Raw genomic sequence first — 22,426 nt, 5'->3', positions numbered from 1 at the left:
GTTGAAGAACACAGCACGAGAACTACATGAAGCAAACACAAGTTTTAATAGCTGAATCGATCAAGCAGAAGAAAGGATATCAGAGATTGAAGATAACTCAATGAAATAAAAAGAGAAGGCAATACAAGAGAAAAAAGAGTGAAAAATGAACAAAGTCTCCAAGAAATATGGGATTATGTGAAAAAACTTAATCTACACTTGATCAGTGTACCTGAATATGATGAGAAGAATGAATCTAAGCTGGAAAACACACTCCAGGATATTATTCAGGAGAACTTTCAAGGCTAGCAAAGCAGTCCAAATTTAAAATTCAAGAAATACAGAGAACTCCACAAAGATATTCCTCAAGAAGAGAAACCCCAAGGCACATAATTGTCAGATTCACCAGGGTCAAAATGAAGAAAAAAATGCTAAGGGCAGCCAGAGAGAAAGGTCAGGTCACCCACAGAGGGTAGCCAATTAGATTCACAGCAGATCTCTCAGCAGAAACTCTACAAGCCAGAAGAGAGTGGGGTCCAATATTCAATATCCTTAAAGAAAAGAACTTTCAACCCAGAATCTCATATCCAGCCAAACTAAGCTTCATAAGTAAAGGATAAATAAAATCCTTTATGGACAAGCAATTATTGAGAGATGTTGTCTCCACCAGACCTGCCTTTCAAGAGCTCCTGAAAGAAACACTAAGCATGGAAAGGAACAAGTACTGCAAAAGCAAACCAGTTGGCAAAGACCAAAACTGCAATGAAGAAAATGAGTCAACTAATGAGAAAGAAAACCAGCCAGTAACAAAATGGCAGGATCAAATTCACACATAACAATGTTAACATTGAATGTAAATGGCCTAAACACCCCAATCAAAAGACACAGACTGGCAAACTGGATAAAAAGTCAGAACCCATCAGTGTGCTGTATTCAAGAAATCCATCTCACATACAAAGACACACATAGACTCAAAATAAAGGGATAGAAGAAGATTTACCAAGCAAATGGAGAACAAAAAAAGAAGGGGTTGCAATCCTAGTTTCTGATAAAATAGACTTCAAACCAACAAATATTAAAAGAGACAAAGAAGGACATTACATAATGATAAAAGGATCAATCCAACAGGAAGAGCTAACTATCCTAAATATATATGCCCCAAACACAGGAGCACCCAGATACAAAAATTAAGTTCTTAATGACCTAAACCGAGATTAAGACTTCCACACAATAATAGTGGGAGGCTTCAATACTCCACTGTCAATATTAGATCAGTGAGACCGAAAATTAACAAGGATATCCAGGACTTGAATGCAGAGCTGGACCAAGCAGATTTAACAGACATATACAGAATGCACTACCCCAAATCCACAGAATACACATTTTTCTCAGCACCACATTGCACTTACTCTAAAATTGACCACATCATTGGAAACAAATCACTCCTCAACAAATTCTAAAGAACAGAAATCATAACAGTCTATCAGACCACAGCACAATCAGACTAGAACTCAGGATCAAGAAACACACTCAAACCTGCACAACCACGTGGAAACTAAACAACTTGCTTCTGAATGTTGACTAGATAAACAATGAAATAAAGGTGGAAATAAAGATGTTCTTTGAAACCAACCAGAATGAAGACACAACGTACCAGAATCTCTGGGACACCTTTAAAGCAGTATCAAGAGGGAAATTTATAGCAATAAATGTCCACCAGAGAAGAGAGGAAAGATCTAAAATTGACACCCTATCATCAAAATGGAAAGAACTAGAGGAGCAAGATAAAAAAAAAACTCAAAAGCTAGCAGAAGACAAGAGATAACTAAGATCAGAGCAGACCTGAAGGAAATAGAGACATAAAAAACCCTTCAAAAAATCAATAAAGCCAGGAGCTGGTTTTTTGAAAAGATTAAAAAAATAGACAGACTGCTAGCCAGATTAATAAAAAAAAAAAAGGAAGAAGAATCAAATAGATGTAATAAAAAACGATAAAGGGGATACCACCACTGGTCCTACAGAAATACAAACTACCATCAGAGATTACTACAAACAGCTCTACTCACATAAGCCAGTAAACCAGGAAGAAATGGATAAATTTCTAGACACTCGTACTCTACCAAAACTAAACCAGGAGGAAGCTGAAACTCTGAATAGACCAATAACAAGGGCTGAAGTAGAGGCAGCAATCAATAGCCTACCAACCAAAAAAAAATCCAGGTCCAGACAGGTTCACAGCTGAATTCTACCAGACATATAAAGAGGAGCTGATTCCATTCCTTCTGAAACTGTATCAAACAATACAAAAGGAGGGAATCCTCCCTAACTCATTTTATGAGACCAACATCATCCTGATACCAAAACCAGGCAGAAACCCAACTGAAAAAGAAAACTTCGGGCCAATATTCATGATGAACATCAAAGCAAAAATCTTCAATAAAATCCTGGCAAAGAGATTGCAACAGCACATCAAGAAGCTTAACCATCACGACCAAGTAGGCTTCATCCCGGGGATGCAAGGCTGGTTTAACATACGCAAATCCATAAATGTAATCCATCACATAAATGGAACCAAAGACAAAAACCACATGATTATCTCAATAGATGCAGAGAAGGCCTTCAATAAAATTCGATAGCCCTTCATGCTAAAAACTCTCAATAAACTAGGTATTGATGGAACATATCATAAAATGATAAAAGCTATATATGACAGACCTACAGCCAATATCATACTGAATGTGCAAAAGCTGGAAGAATTCCCTTTGCAATCAGGCACTAGACAAGGATGCCCTCTCTCACCACTCCTATTCAATATAGTATTGGAAGTTCTAGCCAGAGCAATCAGGCAAGAAAAAGAAATAAAGGGTATTCAAATAGGAAAGGAGGAAGTCAAATTGTCTCTATTTGCAGATGACATGATTGTATACCTAGAAGGCCCCATCATCTTGGCCCAAAATCTTCTCAAACTGATAAACAACTTCAGCAAAGTCTCAGGATACAAAATGAATGTGCAAAAATTATAAGCATTCCTATACACCAATAACAGACAAACAGAGAGCCAAGTCAAGAGTGAACACCCATTTACAATTGCTATAAAAAGAATAAAATACCTAGGAATACAACTAACAAAGGATGTAAAGGACCTTTTCAAGGAGAACTACAAACCACTGCTCAACGAAATAAGAGAGGACACAAACGGATGGAGAAATATTCCATGCTCATGGTTAGGAAGAATCAATATTGTAAAAATGGCCATACTGCCCAAAGTAATCTATAGATTCAATGCTATCCCCATCAAGCTACCAATGACCTTCTTCACAGAACTGGAAAAAAAACACTTTAAACTTCATATGGAATCACAAGAGACCCTGCATAGACAAGACAATCCTAAGCAAAAAGAACAAAGCTGGAGGCATCACACTGCCAGACTTCAAACTATACTACAAGGCTACGGTAATCAAAACAGCATGGTACTGGTACCAAAACAGAGATGTAGACCAATGGAACAGAACAGAGACCCCAGAAGAAACACCACACATCTACAACCATCTGATATTTGACAAACCCAGCAAAAACAAGCAATGGGGAAAGGACTCCATGTTTAATAAATGGTGTTGGGAAAACTGGCTAGCAATGTGCAGAAAGCAGAAACTGGACCGCTACCTGTCACCTTACACTAAAATTAACTCCAGATGGATCAAAGAGTTAAACAGAAAGCCTAACACTGTAAAAACACTAGAAGAAAATGTAGGCAAAACCATCCAGGACATAGGCATAGGCAAGGACCTCATGACTAAAACACCAAAAGCAATGGAAATAAAAGCCAGGATAGATAAATGGGATCTAATTTAACTCCAGAGCTTCTGTACAGCAAAAGAAACCATCATTAGAGTGAATCAGTTACCAACAGAATGTGAAAAAAAATTTTCCAATCTACCCATCTGACAAAGGGCTAATATCCAGAATCTACAAAGAACTAAAACAGATATACAAGAAAAAAACAACCCTATTCAAAAGTGGGCAGAGGATATGAACAGATACTTTTCAAAAGAAGACATATATGAGGCCAACAAACATGAAAAAATGTGCATCATCACTGGTCATTAGAGAAATGCAAATCAAAACCACACTGAGATATCATCTCACACCAGTTAGAATGGCAATCATTAAAAAATCTGGAGACAACATGCTGGAGAGGATGTGGAGAGATAGGAACACTCTTACACAGTTGGTGGGAGTGTAAATTAGTTCAACCATTGTGGAAGACAGTGTGGCGATTTCTCAAAGATCTAGAAATAGAAATTCCATTTGACCCAGCAATCCCACTATTGGGTATATACCCAAAGAACAATAAATCGTTCTATTATAAAGATACATGCACATGTATGTTCATTGCAGCCCTGTGTACAATAGCAAAGACCTGGAACCAACCCAAATGCCCATCAATGATAGGCTGGACAAAGAAAATGTGGTACATATACACCATGAAATACCACGCAGCCATAAAAAATGATGAGTGTCCTTTGTAGGGACTTGGATGAATCTGGAAACCATCATTCTCAGCAAACTGACCCAAGAACAGAAAGTCAAGCACCACATGTTCTCAGTCATAGGTGGGTGTTGAACAACAAGAACACATGGACTCAGGGAGGGGAGCATCACACACAGGGGACAGTTGGGGGGGTAGGGGAGAGACAATGTAGGGTGGGAAGGCAGAGGAGGGTGGAGAGGGATAACATGGGGAGAAATGCCAGATATAGTATGCACCTAAAGTAAAATAAATAAATTTTTTAAAAGTAACCTTTATTTTTCTAGCTGTATTATTTGTTACTTCATTAAATAACTTTTAAAGTTATTTTTATTAATTATTTTTACCATTTTCGGTACCATACAAACCAATTTCTACAAGTTTAACATTAGGATTAAGGTTTCTCATTTAATGGTGATTCAACTTTCCCACATACAGCCTGCCCCCTTCATTCTGATGTTTCCATTTCAATAAGAGACTGAAAGGAAAGGGAGGTCAATAGGAAGTTACTCAGGAAGAAGAAATAACCATTTCTCCTGGTATTCTGCTTCCCGAGTAACACGAGGGAGCCATTTGAGGTTGGATCTTTGAAACTTAGACACTTTATGCTAATGTGGTAGAGGTTGCTTAGGGGAAGTTTTTAGCATCAATGTAAAATAGAATTTTAACTCAAAGAACTATCAAAAATTATTTCCCTGGTCGTTTCCTAGAAGCAAAACATGCCTTACACATGTTTGATGCTGACTCTGACAAGGGGATCTGTGTCTCCAGTTACCTCCAGTTCCATGTCAGGAGACTAGACAAACTGCTCACGGTACAAACTAAAAGGCAAACAGAAAACCTCCCAAACACAACCTTGTAAGAAAGATAGGAAGAGTTTTCACCTTAAGGTAACTTCTGGACTTGGTCTGAAGTGGCCATAGAAGGCATTTAATTAAACATTTTTACTTAGAGATAAAAAACAAAAACAAAATGGAAAGGCATGGAATTTTAGTGGCACGATGACAATTACAATGAAAAATTATGAAACGTGAAGCAATCACACACTTTCTAGCAGCTTGCGAGAGAGACTGATTCACAGACTTTAAATTCATGTATTATTTTTACCTTCTGGTATATTTTTGCACTTTATACTCATATTTTTCTGGTGTATGTATCTTTGCACTGCATTTCTGCCCTTTATTTAAAGAGGCAGTGTTCGTGAATATGACTGAAGTTAAGAGTTGAATGTTGTCTTGTGTTACATCCTCAAGAAACAGACTGTTAGATTTGCCTGCAGGAAGTTTATTACAGGGTGCTCTTGGGAAACCCTATAAAGGAGAGAGGGAAACTGGGTTGGGCAGAGGGAAATGTTAAATTGTAATGAGGGCTGCTGCCAACCCCCCTGGGAATCCTTGAGCTGGGATGGCCTCTAGTATGCCTAAGTGAGGCAAGAAGGCTATGACCTCGGACCTCCTCAAGACCAATCCTTGGCTTCAGGCTTTCTCCATGGAGGGATGCAACCTTGAGGAAGGCAGTTCCCTTCAGCAGAGAGCAGTCCTGGAACACAGACTCAGGTGTCAGCTGTAACACTCCGGCAGCCGGGAGAATAGGCACTTTGGATGTCAGGTTGAGGGACCTAGATGGTAACAGCCTTCAGTTCAGTTACTAAAAATAAATAGTTAATATAAATAGACCAATAGAATCGGTAGGGGAGAGATGAAAGAGCAGTGGTTTATGGAAAGCCTAAAAGAATAACTGATGTAGGAAACCATGTGTATATTCTTGTGATCGTGTGATTCTGGGACTCAGGATAAGTGTTTTGAGTGGCCATTTTTGTTTGGACTAGCACATAATTTAAAGAACTAAGCGGAGTGATCCTGTGTTTTATTTTGTTTTGCATTCAGCTGTCCTAAGAGTAAAAGAGTGAAACTAGGAAAGTAATTTTTTAAGGTAGAGCCAGATAGTGAAACTAAGTAGGGGTGCCCGTAGGTAAGGGGGCTGAACAAGCAATCCAACATAGGGGCTTCTTTAAGCGAGCCACACGCTTTATATCCACCTCCTGTGCTTCTATTTCCTGATACACCTTGGTTATGGAGTTGGACCTCTTCATTTTGCCACCAGGTTAAAATTCATCAACAAAATGAACTTGTTCATAAACTTCTCATAAACAAAATAAACTTCATAAACAAAATGAACTTCTCATAGACAAAATGAACTTCTTCATTTTGCCACCAGGAGGCAGTGTTTGGTAGCGTTTAAGAGGATGTGCTTTTGGTGACACCAGATGAAGTCCAAATCCCATTTCTACCACTCACTCTTGTATGAGCTTGGTCCATTCACACAACACCTTGTCTCTATTTTCTCATCTATAAAATAAGAATAATAATAGTACTCACTTTGCAGGATTGTTAGGGAGATTAAATTGAAATAATGCTTGTAAGCACCTAGGTCAGAGGCTCATAGATGCTCTCTCATGCCGGAAATGGTCTCCCAGGCTGCAAACACCTGTCCCATCTCATACAAATGGCAGTCCTTAACCAAGTTTTCTTAAGAAACTAGTCAGTGTTTTCTTTGAATAAAGGACAAAGGAAGGAAGATGTAATGGGTTTGGTGATGAACTAAGTTAAAGTGTGAAAATGGAGATACCTCTGAACACAGCTGCTCTTAGTCATTGTTTGGGTCCATTTTGTGTTGCCTGAACTCGGTAATGTATAAAGAAACAAAATTTATTTTTACAGTTCCGGAGGCTGAGAAGTGAAAGGTTGAGGATCTCATCTGGTGAGGGCCTTCTTGCTTATGGGGACTCTGCAGAGTCCTGAGGCAGCACAGAGCATCCCGTGGAGAGGCAGCTTCGTGAGGCAGCTCAGGTCTCTCTTCCTCTTTTTTATTAAAGCCATAAGTCCCACTGCCATCATAAACCATAAGTCTATTAAGTCATTCATCCATTCATGAGAGCCGAGCCGTCATGACCCATCACCTCTCAGAGACCCCACCTCTCAATATTACCACCTTTCAACAAGAGTTTTGGAGGAGACAAGTATTTAGATCATATCAGCCATCAATACACAGAAAGAAAAAGCTGCAGTTATTTAGACACTGCAGTTTCATTGAAGCTGGGGCCTGTATCATTTGCCTCCATGGAGGCATATGTTTTGATATTGAACTGGGAAAACAAGACTGAAGCCGTAGGTCATGCCCTTGACACTATGAAGCAGCAGACACCCAGCCCAGCTGACTCATGCAGCTCCTGAATCCTGGCACTCCTTCCTCTCATGGTTCTAAGGCATGTTCTTTCATTGAAAAATCATCTTGGCCACATGATGAGGAAGATGTAGGATCCAAACATCAGAAACACAACTTTTGTGTCCCACATCTCATAGTCACATACCTCAAGCCCTTTTCCAGAGGCAGTTCAGTCACCCCCAGACCTCAGGCAGGCCTGGTAACATCAAAATTATTCTATGCCTCTTCCCCTTTTTCTGTTCAACCAATGTTCCAACTAGAGGCCCAACTTATCGCCAGTTGCATTAAATCTTTCCACCATTTTGTAATTTCCTTTAATCGACTTGGTTAAATGAGAAACAGGAAAGAAGCAAGAATAAACTGAAAAGGTTTTCATTATGCAAAAAAACCGTAGGGATCAGAGGATCACTCTGGCAATGCAGAAATCCACCAAACTCTGCTGCTCATCACTATTACGTTAAAAAAAAATAATAGACTTGCCAGAATAAAGGAAAAGCATGGCATGGAATCATAGGTTATTATTATTAAGAATTTATTTATAAATGATTACTATAAATGTTGGGCTATAAACACCAAAATCATCCTCCTGATCCCCCCATTCTTGTCTTCAGGTATACTCCCACAGTTCAGCCAAGTATGATTCCTTCCACTGACATTTAAAGGTTAACTTAGTCTCAGCCATGGTGATGATTTTTTTTTTACTGCAATCTTGCCTGACTGCCATCATCCCTACCATCCCCCCTGACTCAGCCCTGTCACTAGTATTGTCAATATAAAGGATGTTGAGTAGTATAGGGGTCAAGGAAAAGGGAAGAAGGAGAGACTATTGGGTTGGGAGCCTAGGTCAGTGGGAGAGTTGCGGTTCCAGTAACAGTAAAAGGGAAGTAAGGATAAGAAAGTACTTTGAGTTACTTTGCTTAGTGTTTTAAATGTGTGAACTCTTAATTTTCACAATACCTTCTAGGAATTGTGACTGTCAACCTTCAATAGATTAAGAGACTTGCTCGAGGTCACACAAGTTAGTGGAGCAGGAATTTTAATTTGCATGGGCACAGTGTCCAAGCCTGTGAGTTTACTTCTCTGCACTTTATTGCTGTGATGCAAAGTCCTTGAGATGATGGAAACATAAGCAACAGGAGTGCTTAACTCAGACTGGAGCTTGGAGGACTAGAAAATAAATTTTGGGGGAAGTGAGATACAAAGAGGGACCTGGGGATGAGTAGGAATTAGCCAGATGGGGGAGGAGGATGAAGTAGAGGGCAAGTGTATGTGGACAGAGGGAGACCAGGAAAGGCCTGGCCCCAGAGCTCTCTGATGAGCCAGCCAACAGGAGAGTAGAGACAGGCTCGTGACACAAACAAAGCATCATTGGTCACGAGGTGGAAAGAGGAGAGACACTGACAGTGAGGACAAAAATGATTGATTCAGAAGCTGGAAGAGCTTTAGGATCTATTCTCTGGCTTTTATTAATATTATTGCCTGATGCTTATTGCCTTTTTACCTACTCTGTTTCAGTACCTTGAGATCAAATATAAGTAGAGCAAATAAATAATTGAAGAGGGAGACCCAGGAAGAAATCTCAGATCAATTTCCCCTTTTCATTCCTAAGACTGTAAACTGAAACCTTTTCATATGTAAATTCCTGAGACTGTAAACTGAGACCATTTTCATATGTTAAGCTATAAACCTAAGCTTCTTCCACGTGTAACGACTAAAGTATAAGCCTATATAAATGCAGAACCTTCCTTTGTTAGGGGCGCTTGGCTGTTAGGGAACTATGCCACCTTGCTCCCAGCCAAATAAACCCTCCTTCCTCCTGTATTTGATGTCCAAGAGATCCATTTCCCCTGGCCACTCCTGCTACATTTTTGGTGTGTTGGCCGGGAAGAGAGTCTCAGATAGCAGATGGTGGGAAAATGTCACTTAGGTGGTTTGCCTAGCCCTGCGTTGCATCCCTGCCGGGGGACTCCTGCTTGCTGGGGTGACACATCCTGAGAGCGCTCTTGGGCAGGTATTTGCCTAATGGAAACGCCTCACCAGAGCAAAGCAGGGAGGCCCTGCAGTGTGGATCCACACAGTGGCTGAACACTGAGGAGGAACAAGTATTTGGGGAAGTCCAGACCACCGAATTTGGTAAGATTGAACCCAGGAAAGTAGCCCACCCCATTTTGGGTGGAAGCATGGCCTGATCACCCACAGGTGCCAGATCGGCACTTTTGAAGGTAGCTCTCTCTGTAACCTTGGAAGCTTTTGCTTATGGTTTTGAATTGGAAGGAGAGCAATCGGATGTGTGTCTGTGTGTGTAGATGTGTCCAGCCAGACTCATCAGTTGTGAAAGGTATCGGGCCTCATGCATCAAGCAATTTGTAAGAATTAGAGACAGCCACAGAAGGCTGAGTGAAGAAGCCTCTGGGCATTGTGAAAGGATTGAAGTGAACGTAAATTGGAGAGTGCTTCGTGCTGCATCTTTCTAGGCGGGAACTGCTATGAGTGAACTAACACTCTCCTAACTGTGGAAACTTTTTCTTTGAAGTGTTAATATGGGTCACTCCCATAGCAAGCCCACCCCTTTAGAAACCATGCTGAAAATTTTCAAGAAGGGATTTAGTGGTCATTATAAAGTAACTACAACACCAGAGAAATCAAGGGTTTTATGGAGGGAAGATTGGCCAGCATTTAGGGTAGGTTGGCCCCCAGAGGGGACCCTAGACAGGCCCCTTGTCTCCAGAGTAAGGCATGAGGTTATATACTGCGAGCTAGAACACCTCGATCGATTTCCACACATAGACTCTGGTTGCAGTTCATGTTAAACCCTCCGAAGTGGCTAAGAGAGCAGGCAGCGACTGTTTTAGTAGCCAAGGGACAGACTGCTAGAAACCACTATCCCCCTCACTGCAGAGAGACGCGGACTCCTAAGGTTTTGGTCGACCCAGCAACAGAAGAGTTTTTGCCAATAATGCCTCCTCCTCTTTCTCAAGGACTCCCTGCCCCTGGGCCAGAGGCCTCAGCATCCCCACCAGAGCTGCACACCCCTAAATCGTCCAAAGCAGACAAAAGAGAAAGTGGAAAAACTCCACCCATTGCTGCCTGCTTCCCAGAGGGAACTCCCCCTCTGGCAGCCCATCTGTGACCCAAGGCCAGGGTGCAGATGCCTTTGAGAGAGCAGGGATACACAGGAGTGGATGAGGATGGCCACATGGCAGAAAGGCGTGTTTTCACATACCTGCCGTTCACCTCGGCTGATCTTATCAATTGGAAAATTAACAACCCATCTTATACCTAAAAACCCCAAGCTCTCATTGATCTACTGCAAACTATTATTCAGAATCATAACCCCATTTGGGCTGATTGCCATCAGCTGCTTATGCATCTTTTTAACACAGACGAAAGGCGGAGAATACTCCAAGCTGTTTCTAATTGGCTGGAGGAGCATGTTCCCACAGATTACCAGAACCCCCAAGAATGTGTCAGGGTCCAGTTACCAGGAACTGACCCCCAGTGGGATCCGAACACCCCAGAGGGCGTGCAAAGGCTAATTCATACAGAGAAACCTTGCTGGAAGGATTTTAAAAAGGGGCCCAGAGAGTTACAAACATTAATAAAGTCTCTGAGGGTCTTCAAGGAAAAGAGGAAAGCCCTACCTAATTCTATAAAAGACTGTGTGAAGCTTACTGCATGTACACTCCTTTTGATCCTGGGAGCCCGGAAAATCAGCGTATGATAAATGTGGCATCTTACAGTTGGCATTGCCTAAAACGGGGGTCATAATGGCCCTCAGGGTGCCTCGTGAGGAAAAATGAAGACTTCATAACTGAACCAGATCAGGAAATAGAGCCTGAGTTAGCAAAACAATGGCCTAAGTTCTGGGCAGAGGACAATCCACCTGGACTGGGAATTAGCCAGACCCCTGTGCTCATTGAAGCCAAGCCTGGGGCTCAGCCAGTTAAACAAAAGCAGTATCCACTTCTCTGAGAGGCACTAGAAGGCATTCAGGTCCATCTAAAATGCTTAAAGGACTATGGAATAATAGTTACTTGCCAGTCTCCATGGAACACCCCGCCTCTTGCCTGTTCTCAAACCAGGGACCAAAGGCTACAGGCCAGTACAAGACTTGCACCTGGTCAATCAGGGCACAGTGACTTTGCACTCAACTGTGCCTAATCCATAGACACTGCTGGGATTATTGCCAGCAGAGGATGGTTGGTTCACCTGCTTGGACTTAAAGGATGCTTTCTCTAGCATCAGGCTGGCTTTTGAAAGTCCAAAACTATTTGCATTTCAATGGGAGAAACCCAAAAGCAGATGTAACCAGTCAATACACCTGGACCCAGCTTCTCGGGAGCTCAAGAACTCTCTCATCATCATCCTTGGGGAGGCATCAGCTCGTGACCACCCCCCAGAAGCTTCTCGCTTGCATGCTGCCCCCGTATGCTGATAACCTTCTATTGGGACACTCCATGGCAGTCAGGTGTGCAAAAAAAAAAAAAACAAAAAAATGCCTTATTTCAGCACCTGGAGGACTGTGGGTATAAAGTGTCTAAAAGGAAAGGCCAGATTTGCCAAAAAGCAAATGCAATATCTGAGGCTCACCATCCAGAAGGGGAAACGCAGCCTAGAAGCAGAGAGGAAGCAAGCCACTTGCAAAGTGACAGAACCTGAGATTTGTCTTAAAATTTACAAATTGTGGATTTCCAAACTGCAGTACTACCCAAACCCCTCTATGATGTGACAACAGTGGGAGACAAGGAGCCCTTTGAATGGGGATCCCAGCAGCGTCAGGCCTATCAGGAACTGAAAACAAAACTAATGTCAGCTCCAGCTTTGGGCTGCCTGATTTAACAAAGCCCTTTACATTATATGTGGCAGAAAGAGAAAAAGCGGCAGTTGGGGTCCTAGTCCAAACAGTAGGACCTTGGCCCAGGCCTATAGCTTACCTCTTCAAGCAGCTGGATGGAGTTTCCAAAGGATGGCCCCCATGCTTAAGGGCCCTGGCAGCAACTGCTCTGCTAGCACAAGAAGCAGATAAGCTAACTCTGGGACAGAACTTAAATATCAAGGCACCCCATGCAGTAGTGACTCTAATGAATACCAGAGGGCACCACTGGTTATCAAATGTTAGGCTGACCAGATACCAGGGCCTGCTATGCGAAAATCCCCGCATCACCATTGAAGCGTGCAACACCTTAAACCCTGCCGCTTTGCTCCCAATGTCAGAGGGTCCCGTTGAACACAACTGTGTTGAAGTCCTGGACACAGTCTATTCCAGCAGGCCTGATCTTCGGGATCAGCCATGGAAAGTAGTAGACTGGGAGTTGTATGTGGATGGGAGCAGCTTTGTCAATCCACGAGGGGAAAGATGTGCAGGCTACGTGGTGGTAACTCTGGACACTGTAATCAAGGCCAAATCCGTGCCTCGGGACACCTCAGCTCAGAAGGCTGAATTCATTGCTTTAACTTGAGCCCTAGAGCTGAGTAAAGATAAGGTTGTAAACATTTACACTGACTGTCGATATGCCTTCCCAACTCTTCAAGTACATGGAGCACTGTACAAAGAGACAGGCCTGTTAACTTCAGGGGGAAAATAAATAAAGTATCAGCATGAAATTTTGCAGCTGCTAGAAGCAGTCTGGAAGCCCGGGACAGTGGCATCGTGCATTGCCGAGGACATCAGTGGGCCCACACCTCCGTGGCCCTGAGAAATTCTTGAGCTGATTCAGCAGCTCATAAGGCAGCATTTGCCCCTTACCGAATAGCAGTTACAGCCCCGCTGATTCCCCAGATCCCTGATCTAATACCTACTTACTCTAAGGAAGAAAGAGACTTTCTCCGGACAGAAGGGGCAACTGATTGAAGAAGGATGGATCCAACTGCCAGGTGGAAGAATAGCAGTACCGCAGCTGCTGGGGCAGCAGGTGTACAAGCTGTACATGAGACCACTCGTTTAGGTCAAGAGTCACTTGAAAAGATGTTGGGCCCGTACTTTTACATCTCACACTTAGCAGCCTCGACCAAAACTGTGGCACAGCAATGCATTACATGTCGGCAACACAACTCGAGGCAGGGTCCAATTATCCCCCCTGGAATTCAAGCTTATGGAGCAGCTCTGTTTGAAGATCTCCAGGTAGACTTATTGAAATGTCCAAGTGTGGAGGACATAAGTATTTGTTAGTTCTGGTGTGCACATACTCTGGGGGGGCAGAGGGCTTCCCAACTAGGACTGAAAAAGCCCATGAAGTAAGCCGTGTGCTGCTTTGAGATCTTATCCCTAGGTTCGGACTGCCACTGTGCATTGGATCAGACAATGGACCAGCATTTGTGGCAGATTTAGTCTGGAAAACAGCAATGGCCTTGGGTATCACCTGGAAACTGCACTCTGCCTACTGACTCCAGAGTTCCATAAAAGTGGGAAAAAATAAACCAGACCATCAAAAACAGCTTAGGGAAAGTGTGTCAGGAAACAAGATTAGAGTGGGTGCAGGCACTTCCCTTGGGGTTATTCAAGATTAGATGCACCACCTCTAGGAAGACAGGATATTCCCCTTATGAAATTTCATATCATAGGCACCCTCTCATACTCCTGGCACTCCCAGGAACTCCTCGGGAGTGGGTGGAGATTGAGTTAGGACACCAGTTATGAGCTCTAGGGAAAATCGCCCAGGATATTTCAATCTGGGTAAATGACAGATGTCCTATAAGCCTTTTTCTCCCCAGTTCATCCTTTCTCACTAGTAATCATATGTGGATAAAGGACGGGAGTACAGCCCCTCTAAAGCCACAATGGAAAGGACCTCAGACCTGATCCTGACCACTCCCACAGCCATGAAGGTAGAGGGAATCCCAGCCTGAATCCACCACAGCCGTGTAAGAAACCAGCAACAATTAAGACTTAGACCAAGGCAAGGACTGCAGAATCACCTTAAAAAGGACAAAAAGCCTTGCTCCAGCCACTTCCCAGAAGCTGGCTGGTCCACACATGGCCGAAACATGAGGAAATTCACCGTGGGACTTGTTCTTAATATTTGGACTTGTACAGTAGGAACATGAACTAATTTTGAAGAATGCCCTCAGAATGTACACCAGGTAGGACGTAAAAGTTACTGCCATTCTTTTGTTCTACAATTCTTATAAATGCACAGGGACACAGAAGGGAACCTGTTTACATAATGGCACTCAGTATAAGGTGTGTGATCCGGGAGATGGACAGGTGGCTGTGTCATAGGCACCATTAAGCCCTCTTTCTTCCTATTATCTGTTAGGACAGGTGAGCTGTTAGGGCATCCAGTCTACTCCACTAGGGAGAAAAGAGACCTAAAAATAAGAGATTGGACAGATGACGAGTGGCCACCGGAGAGAATTATTATTATGGACTGGCCACATGGGCTGAGGATGGCTCATGAGGATACCGGACCCCTATTTACATGCTCAACCGGATCATCCAGTTGCAGGCTGTTTTGGAAATACTAATGAACTGGGAAAGCTCTGTCCCTCTTGGCCAGACAAGAAACTCAAATGAGAAACACGATTTATCAGAACTGGCTGGCCCTAGATTATTTACCAGCAGCCAAAGGGGGAGTCTGTGGAAAATTCAATCTAACCAACTGCTGTCTGCACATAGATGACCAGGGCAAACAGTCGAGGATATTGTGCGAGACATAACCAAAGTGGCACACGTGCCTATACAGGTGTGGCACGGATTTAACCCTGAGTCCTTATTTGGAGGTTGGTTCTCATCCTTGGGATGATTCAAAACCCTCATCATAAGTGTTATAATAATAGTAGGTGTTTGTTTGCTGCTCCCTTGTCTACTCCCTCTGTTCCTTCAGATGATTAGGGGATTCATCACTACTGTAGTTAGCCAAAAAAATGACATCACAAGTATATTATATGAAACATTATTAGTCGATATCTTGAGAAAATCTGGAAAGTGAGACCTCTCACTAAAGTGGTGAGGGTCTCAAATGGGGGAGGGTGTAGCAGGAGACCTAGGCTTCTCAGATCAACTTCCTCTTTTCATTCCTAAGAAGATTGTAAACTGAAACCTTTTCATATGTAATTCCTGAGACTGTAAACTGAGACCATTTTCATACGTTAAGCTATAAACCTAAGATTCTTCCACGTGTAACAACTAAAGTTTATATAAGCCTTTATAAAGGCAGAACCTTCCTTTGTTAGGGGAGTTTGGCTGTTAGGCAACTATGCCACTTGCTCCCTGCTGAATAAACCCTCCTTCCTCCTGTATTCGGTGTCTGAGAGATCCGTTTCCCACAGCCGCTCCTGCTACAAAACATAATAGAATGATGGGTAGAATCTGGTGGAAGCCCGTAATTATCTGTTGGATGTTTCCTAGATCTGAATCCTATTCTTTCCCCCCACACTCCACCACCAGCTTTATTTAGGTGCAATCAACAAATAAAAATTGTATATACTTATAGTATATAATGTGATGTCTTGATATTTGTATACATTGTGTAATGATCCTGTAATCAAGCTGATAAACATGTCTGCCACCTCACATAGTGTGTGTATGCGTGTGTGCGTGCGTGTGGGCATGTGCATATGTGCCTGTGCATGTGTGTGCACGTCTGTGTGCATGTATGTGCAGGTGTGTGTGTGCATGTTTGTGTGCATGTGAAGAACATTTATGATCTGCTTTCTTAGCAATACTCAAGTACACACTACATCACTATATCAAGTACACACTACATCACCCTCAAAATTCATATCTTCCTTGAAATACTATTTGCCTTGCCTTCCAGCACTCCATCAGGTCTGCCTTCTTTTCTCTACTGCTCTGACCTTTCTTTCTAAGTCTTCCCTGTTGATTCTTCCTCTTTAGCCCAACCACTTGCTGTCTGATCTCTACCAAGCTTGGAAGCCTGCCCCCTTCTCAGTCATGATGACCTCTCCTGACAGTATCACCATCTTCTGCAGCATCAGCTGCCATTTGTATTTGGATGCTGTCCATGATACTGTCTGAAGTTCTGACCTTTCATCCAAGCTCCAGGCTCATAGATTCAATTAAACATCTCCATTTACATATCCTATGGGTACCTCAAATGCAACACCTCCAGTGCTAAACCCACATTTTCCTCATTTATGTTGACTTATTCCTCCTTGGTGCTCCCTGTTCCCCTAATGACACTGTCATTCACCTGTTTTCCTGAGCCAGAAATCTGGAAGTAATTCTGGAATCCTCATCTCTCTTGAATGAGGTTTTAGTCCCCATGTGTCTTATGTGTGTCTTTTCAGAATCATTTAAATAATTCGCATGTAATAATTCTCACATCCCCAACTCAGAAGACAGAGGTCAAATTCTCAGTGTTTTTCTTGCAGCCCAGATGGACACATCCTAGGCTTGCCCTGTCAGATGCTTCACAGGCTTGATTTAGAAGTCATCAACATAAGAACCTGGCCCTCCCTGGAGTTTCCATCTTGCTGATGTGTCTGGCTTCAGAGATATCTGGATTTTAAACAATAGCAGCAATTGCAACATACACGTGGAAGTGGCATTTTTACTGTAGATTTAGCAATTGCAGTGTAGTCAGGTCTTGGCATTATATGTTTAGGGAGCAGAAAGCAGTGAACTTATTCAGAAGTTTTGTTGCCTGGTTTGGTGTGTATGTATGTGGGTGGAGGGAGAAGGTGTGGGAAATACATTTTTGTTTTTCCTTTTTTCTGTGAGTTTAGTCTTGACTTTGTTCCTTCAGTCCTTCAGACTCTCCAGTGATCTCTGAGGGTGTGTGTGTATTTCAGACAGGATTTTACTCTGTCACTCAGGCTGGAGTGTGGTGGTGTGATCAGAGCTTACTGCAGGCTCAAACTCCTAGACAATCAAGTGACCCTCCTGCCTCAACCTCCCAAGTAATTGGGACTACAGGCGTGTGTTACCACGCCCTGATAATTTTTAATTTTTTGTAGAGACAAAGTCGCTGTTTGTGGCTCAAACAGCCTTGAACTCCTGGCTTCAAGCAATCTCCCCCGTCTTGGCCTCCCAAAGTGCTGGGATGACAGGCATGAGCCACCGTGCCTGGTCTGGGTTTAATATTTTTAATAAAGTTCCTGTCTCCCTACACTAGCAAGGGTAGCTTATGTTGTTTGCAGTAGGAATCTTGAGCAATAGAAGTTGTTGCTTTCTCTTCGATAGAAAGTCTAGCTGTGTTTTGAACTGTGTGAAAGAAGGGAAGGACATGGTGAATAAGAAACAGGTGGGCTAGGAGGAGGGCAGGCCCTGCCTCTCCAGGGATTTTTCATGTGATCACATTATACAGAGTATATAAATCATGTACAAATATTCCAAAACAGCAGGGCAGAGTGATGGGAAGAGATTGGAATTTCAGAAAATAACTGTGTTTAAATTTTAACTGTACCACATACTAACAGGGTACCCTTGAGCAAATGACTTAACCTCTTAAAATTCTGTTCCCTCACTTACGGGGTGTAGTTAATATATTTACCACATAGAGTGGTAGGGTTACATGAGATAACCTGTGGAAAAGATCCACTTATTGGCTTACTGGCTGAGTGGTAAAAGTCAGCTCTCTGTGCCAGAGGCAATCAGGGACTCCAGAGAATGCATCAAGAATTGGTTACATTATAGATGGTCCATAATTATTAACTACTCGATTCCATTGGCCTAGAATTCCACTTTTTGTACTTCCACATATCAAAACTCATATTCCTCCTAATAGGACTAGTCCATGTGCTGTTGTTTTTCTCTAATTGGATCTTTTCAAATTCCCTTAGCTGGAGGTAATGAATTCTACTTCTGAAATATTATTATATTTTATAATAGGTCATATCTGGATTAACGGTATAGAATATACATCCTTAGGATGACAGAATAGGAAGATGCTTTAGTGAGCATTTAGTAGAGCTATTTATGTTTTAAATTTATTTTCATTAAATTAATATAATACTATTGATTAAAAGTCAGTAATATTACAAGGATGATAATAAAGAATCGTCCCCTGCCTCATACCTTCCTGCTCCCAATTCCCACTCACTTGAGGCAACTTTTTTTTTTTTTTTGAGACGGAATTTCACTCTTGTTACCCAGTCTGGAGTGCAATGGCGAGATCTCGGCTCACCGCAACCTCCACCTCCTGGGTTCAGGCAAAAATCTCCTGCCTCAGCCTCCTGAGTAGCTGGGATTACAGGCACGCGCCACCATGCCCAGCTAATTTTTTGTATTTTTAGTAGAGACGGGGTTTTACCATGTTGACCAGGATGGTCTCGATCTCTTGACCTCGTGATCCACCCGCCTCGGCCTCCCAAAGTGCTGGAATTACAGGCTTGAGCCACCGCAACATTTTTTAACCTTTCATAATAATATGTTATATTCCTAGTTTTCAATTTTAGGCACTCCATTATCTATTGATTTGCTGAAATCGAAGATACAAATTTCATTTTCTTATACCTCTTTTCTTACATTTGTGGAACCCTGCATCTTACAAATACATGTAAGTCATCTCTTTTCCCACTTTCCCAATATAGTCATTTCACAATTGTTGATTAAATCACTGACTGGTGTTTTACATTACCATAACTAAATGAACTAATGGTTAAGCCATATAGTATGTTTAAATTCCTTCTTTATGCATCTTTATTTTTTTCTGAAGCTAAGGACACATCTTTAATATTTTGTTCAATCTTGATGTGCTTATCGCTAATTCTTTTAAAACATCCAAAATAAGGCCAGGCGCCGTGGCTCAAGCCTGTAATCCCAGCACTTTGGGAGGCCGAAGCAGGTGAATCACAAGGTCAAGAGATAGAGACGATCCTGGTCAACATGGTGAGACCCCGTCTCTACTAAAAATACAAAAAATTAGCTGGGCATGGTGGCGCATGCCTGTAATCCCAGCTACTCAGGAGGCTGAGGCAGGAGAATTGCCTGAACCCAGGAGGCAGAGATTGCGGTGAGCCGAGATCACGCCATTGCACTCCAGCCTGGGTAACAAGAGTGAAACTCCATCTCAGGAAAAAAAAAAAAAAAAATCCAAAATAGTAAAATTTCTCTCAAAATAAATTCAGGTAATTTCTCTGCAACACATACACATATATCTCACACACGTTTCCTTAGGAAACATTCTTTCTTGAGCTTTCTGTCCCTTGCTTTGATCAAGTTTCAGTCTAGCTGTGTACGTATACAAGTCAAGGTTTAAGGGCTTCTGGTCACCCTTATCCTGGGGTGACATCATCCTTGTGGACTGAATGTCACCCTCAAAATTCATATGTTAAAATCCTAACCCTTAATGTAATGATATTAGGAGGTGGGGCTTTGGGGAGGTGATTAAATCATGAGGGCACAGCCTTCCTGGATAGGATTAGTGGTCTTATACTATCTGGAATAGTGCCCAGACAGCTCTTTCATCTCTTCTGCCATGTGCCAACACAGCAAAAAGCCATCATCTTGCTACGCGTGGTGGTGCACGCCTGCTGTCTAGGAGTTAGAGCCCGGCTTTGGCAACATGGCCAAATTTAGTTTTCTTATACCTAAAGAGAAAGAAAAGCACAGAAAAGAGAAAAAGATGGCTGTCTGTGAACCCAGCAAGTCCTCACCAGATGCTGAATATGCTGGTACCTTGATCTTGGACTTCCCAGCCTCCAGAACTGTGAGAAATAAACATGTGTATAAATTATTGTTTATAAGCCACTTAGTCTATAGTATTTTTGTTTAGAGGCCCAAACAAACTAAGACATGGAGATTCCTGAATAGCTTTGTTCCTTCCTTATGTGTACATGTACTTATTATGATTATCAGCTAGGTAGAGAAGACCAGCTTGAAAATTGTTTTTCTCAAATGTTAAAGGAATTGCACCACTGTCTTTCAGCTTCCAGTGTTGCTGTCAAGAATGCCAATTCTATTCTTATTCCTAATCCATAGAGATGATCTATTCCTTTTCAGGAAGCTTTTAGGGTCTTCTCTCTCAGTATTTTGTAATTTTAAAAGCATATGGCTAGAAAAAAGAGAGAAATACCTAAAAATCAATCATCTAAGCTCCCACATTAGGAAACTAGGAAAATAAGAGTAAGTTAACTGCAAAGTAAGCGTAAGAAAATAAAGTTTTAAAAAATTACAGCCCAAAGCAATGAAATTGAAAGTAAAAATTAAGAGTGTTGGGAGCTGCTCCACTTACTCCTGTTTTCAGGGAGATGGATCTTACTTCCCCAGGGACTTGGCTGGGAAGGGCTCTCTAGCATCTGGGCCACACTGCAAAGGGTGGACTATTTTGACAGTTTACAAATCAGGAAGAGTCTGTTACTTTTGAAATTAATTGTCCTTTAGACTGTTTATTTTTGGATCAAGTCCTTTGCCAGGGATTTTAACTACACTTGTGTTACCAAGGTTATGATGACCCTTGGATGCTATTTTTGGAAGAAGGAGGAATGGTGACAGTATGCAAAATCAATACTCAAAAGCCTGAGGAGCCTCTGGATTTTGACTTCTGCAGCACCAATGTTATTAATAAAATTGTTCTGCAGTCAGAGGGGCTCTGAAGCATTTCCCAAGTTGGAGGTGATGACTGAGGTCCTACAGATCATCATGTCTCCTGACAAGCATTTTTTCAGGTTATCTACTTTTGGAAATTTAGGAATTTTGCAACTTGACTTCCAAAGATTCTTATTTGATGCAAGCATTTCATTGTAATCAGACCCAGGTCAACAGATTTGATTTCTTTGCTGATACCCTTTACAAAGGCATTAGTCCTATCTTGTAAGGTTTCTATTCACATAAATGACAGGATTTCTTTTATTATAGCATATTATTAGAATGAAGAAGGGCAAATATGTTTTGTGGAATATTATTGTTTCCCTGATGAAGAAGTTCCTGAAACTGAGTCTTGAGTATGACGACTCATTGTGATATTTATGTGTATATTCATAAGTTGAGTTCTCATTCTGAGTATGAAAATCTTCATAATTTCTTATTGAATTTTCTATAGAGAAGATACATGAAGAAGATAAAAGCAAGGCCCCTGTATCATAATAGTTATGCGTTTTGTGAACAAATGCTTTCATGAAGTCATAGATTATCTAGTATTAGACTATCCCGTGGCTCTGTCTTTTAAACTCAGGGGAATCATTTTGAGCCAAGATAAATAAGTTAGATGCTCTATTCCATTTAAGTAGAACATTTCAAGAGTCTAAAGACTTAAAGCTTGTTGAAGTCCTATCAGAAATGTTCTTTTGTTTATTTACTATTAGAAAATGCAAAGGCATGGGGACATTGATGCCAGAGATCACTATATATTAAAGCGGTGGATCTCTAAGTGTTGCACCAAGACTAACAGCATCAGAATCACCCAGGAACTTGTCAGGAACATTGGGGCTGAGGCCTAAAATCTGTATTTTCACAAGCTCCTCCCAGGAAATTCTGATGCATGTTAAAGTTTGGAAACCACTATTTAAAGGATACTTTTTTAAAGTTAGGATTTAATTGCATTGAGGTGTTTGCTTTTACCTGTGATTTCTTTGTAAAAGTTCTGAAATTGAGGCATCACTAAACAAGTCTGAACAATTCTTTATATGATGTATTTCTAAAGTATACCTTTTTAAGAAATCTATGGACAAGATAAAAAAGTCTTCAGAGTCATATATTTTCTCCTTATTCTTAAAACTGTTCAATGTGGTACTTATTAGATACTTTTCATTTGCCCATAAACATTTCTTGACAAAATGCCCATCAATGATAGA

At 41.7% G+C, this 22,426-nt stretch overlaps 1 pseudogene; it reads left to right on the top strand.

Annotated features, from left to right (window-relative positions):
- Nucleotides 1–13,589: 13,589 nt before the first annotated feature.
- On the top strand, nt 13,590–21,577 carry LOC100397356 (cell cycle checkpoint protein RAD1-like; annotated as a pseudogene).
- The last annotated feature ends 849 nt before the right edge of the window (nt 21,578–22,426 follow it).

This window comes from Callithrix jacchus, chromosome 18 (assembly GCF_049354715.1).
Source record: "Callithrix jacchus isolate 240 chromosome 18, calJac240_pri, whole genome shotgun sequence".
Classification (NCBI taxonomy): Eukaryota; Metazoa; Chordata; class Mammalia; order Primates; family Cebidae; genus Callithrix; species Callithrix jacchus.
The sequence above is the reverse complement of the archived record's forward strand: the minus strand, read 5'-3'. Positions and strand labels throughout refer to the sequence as shown.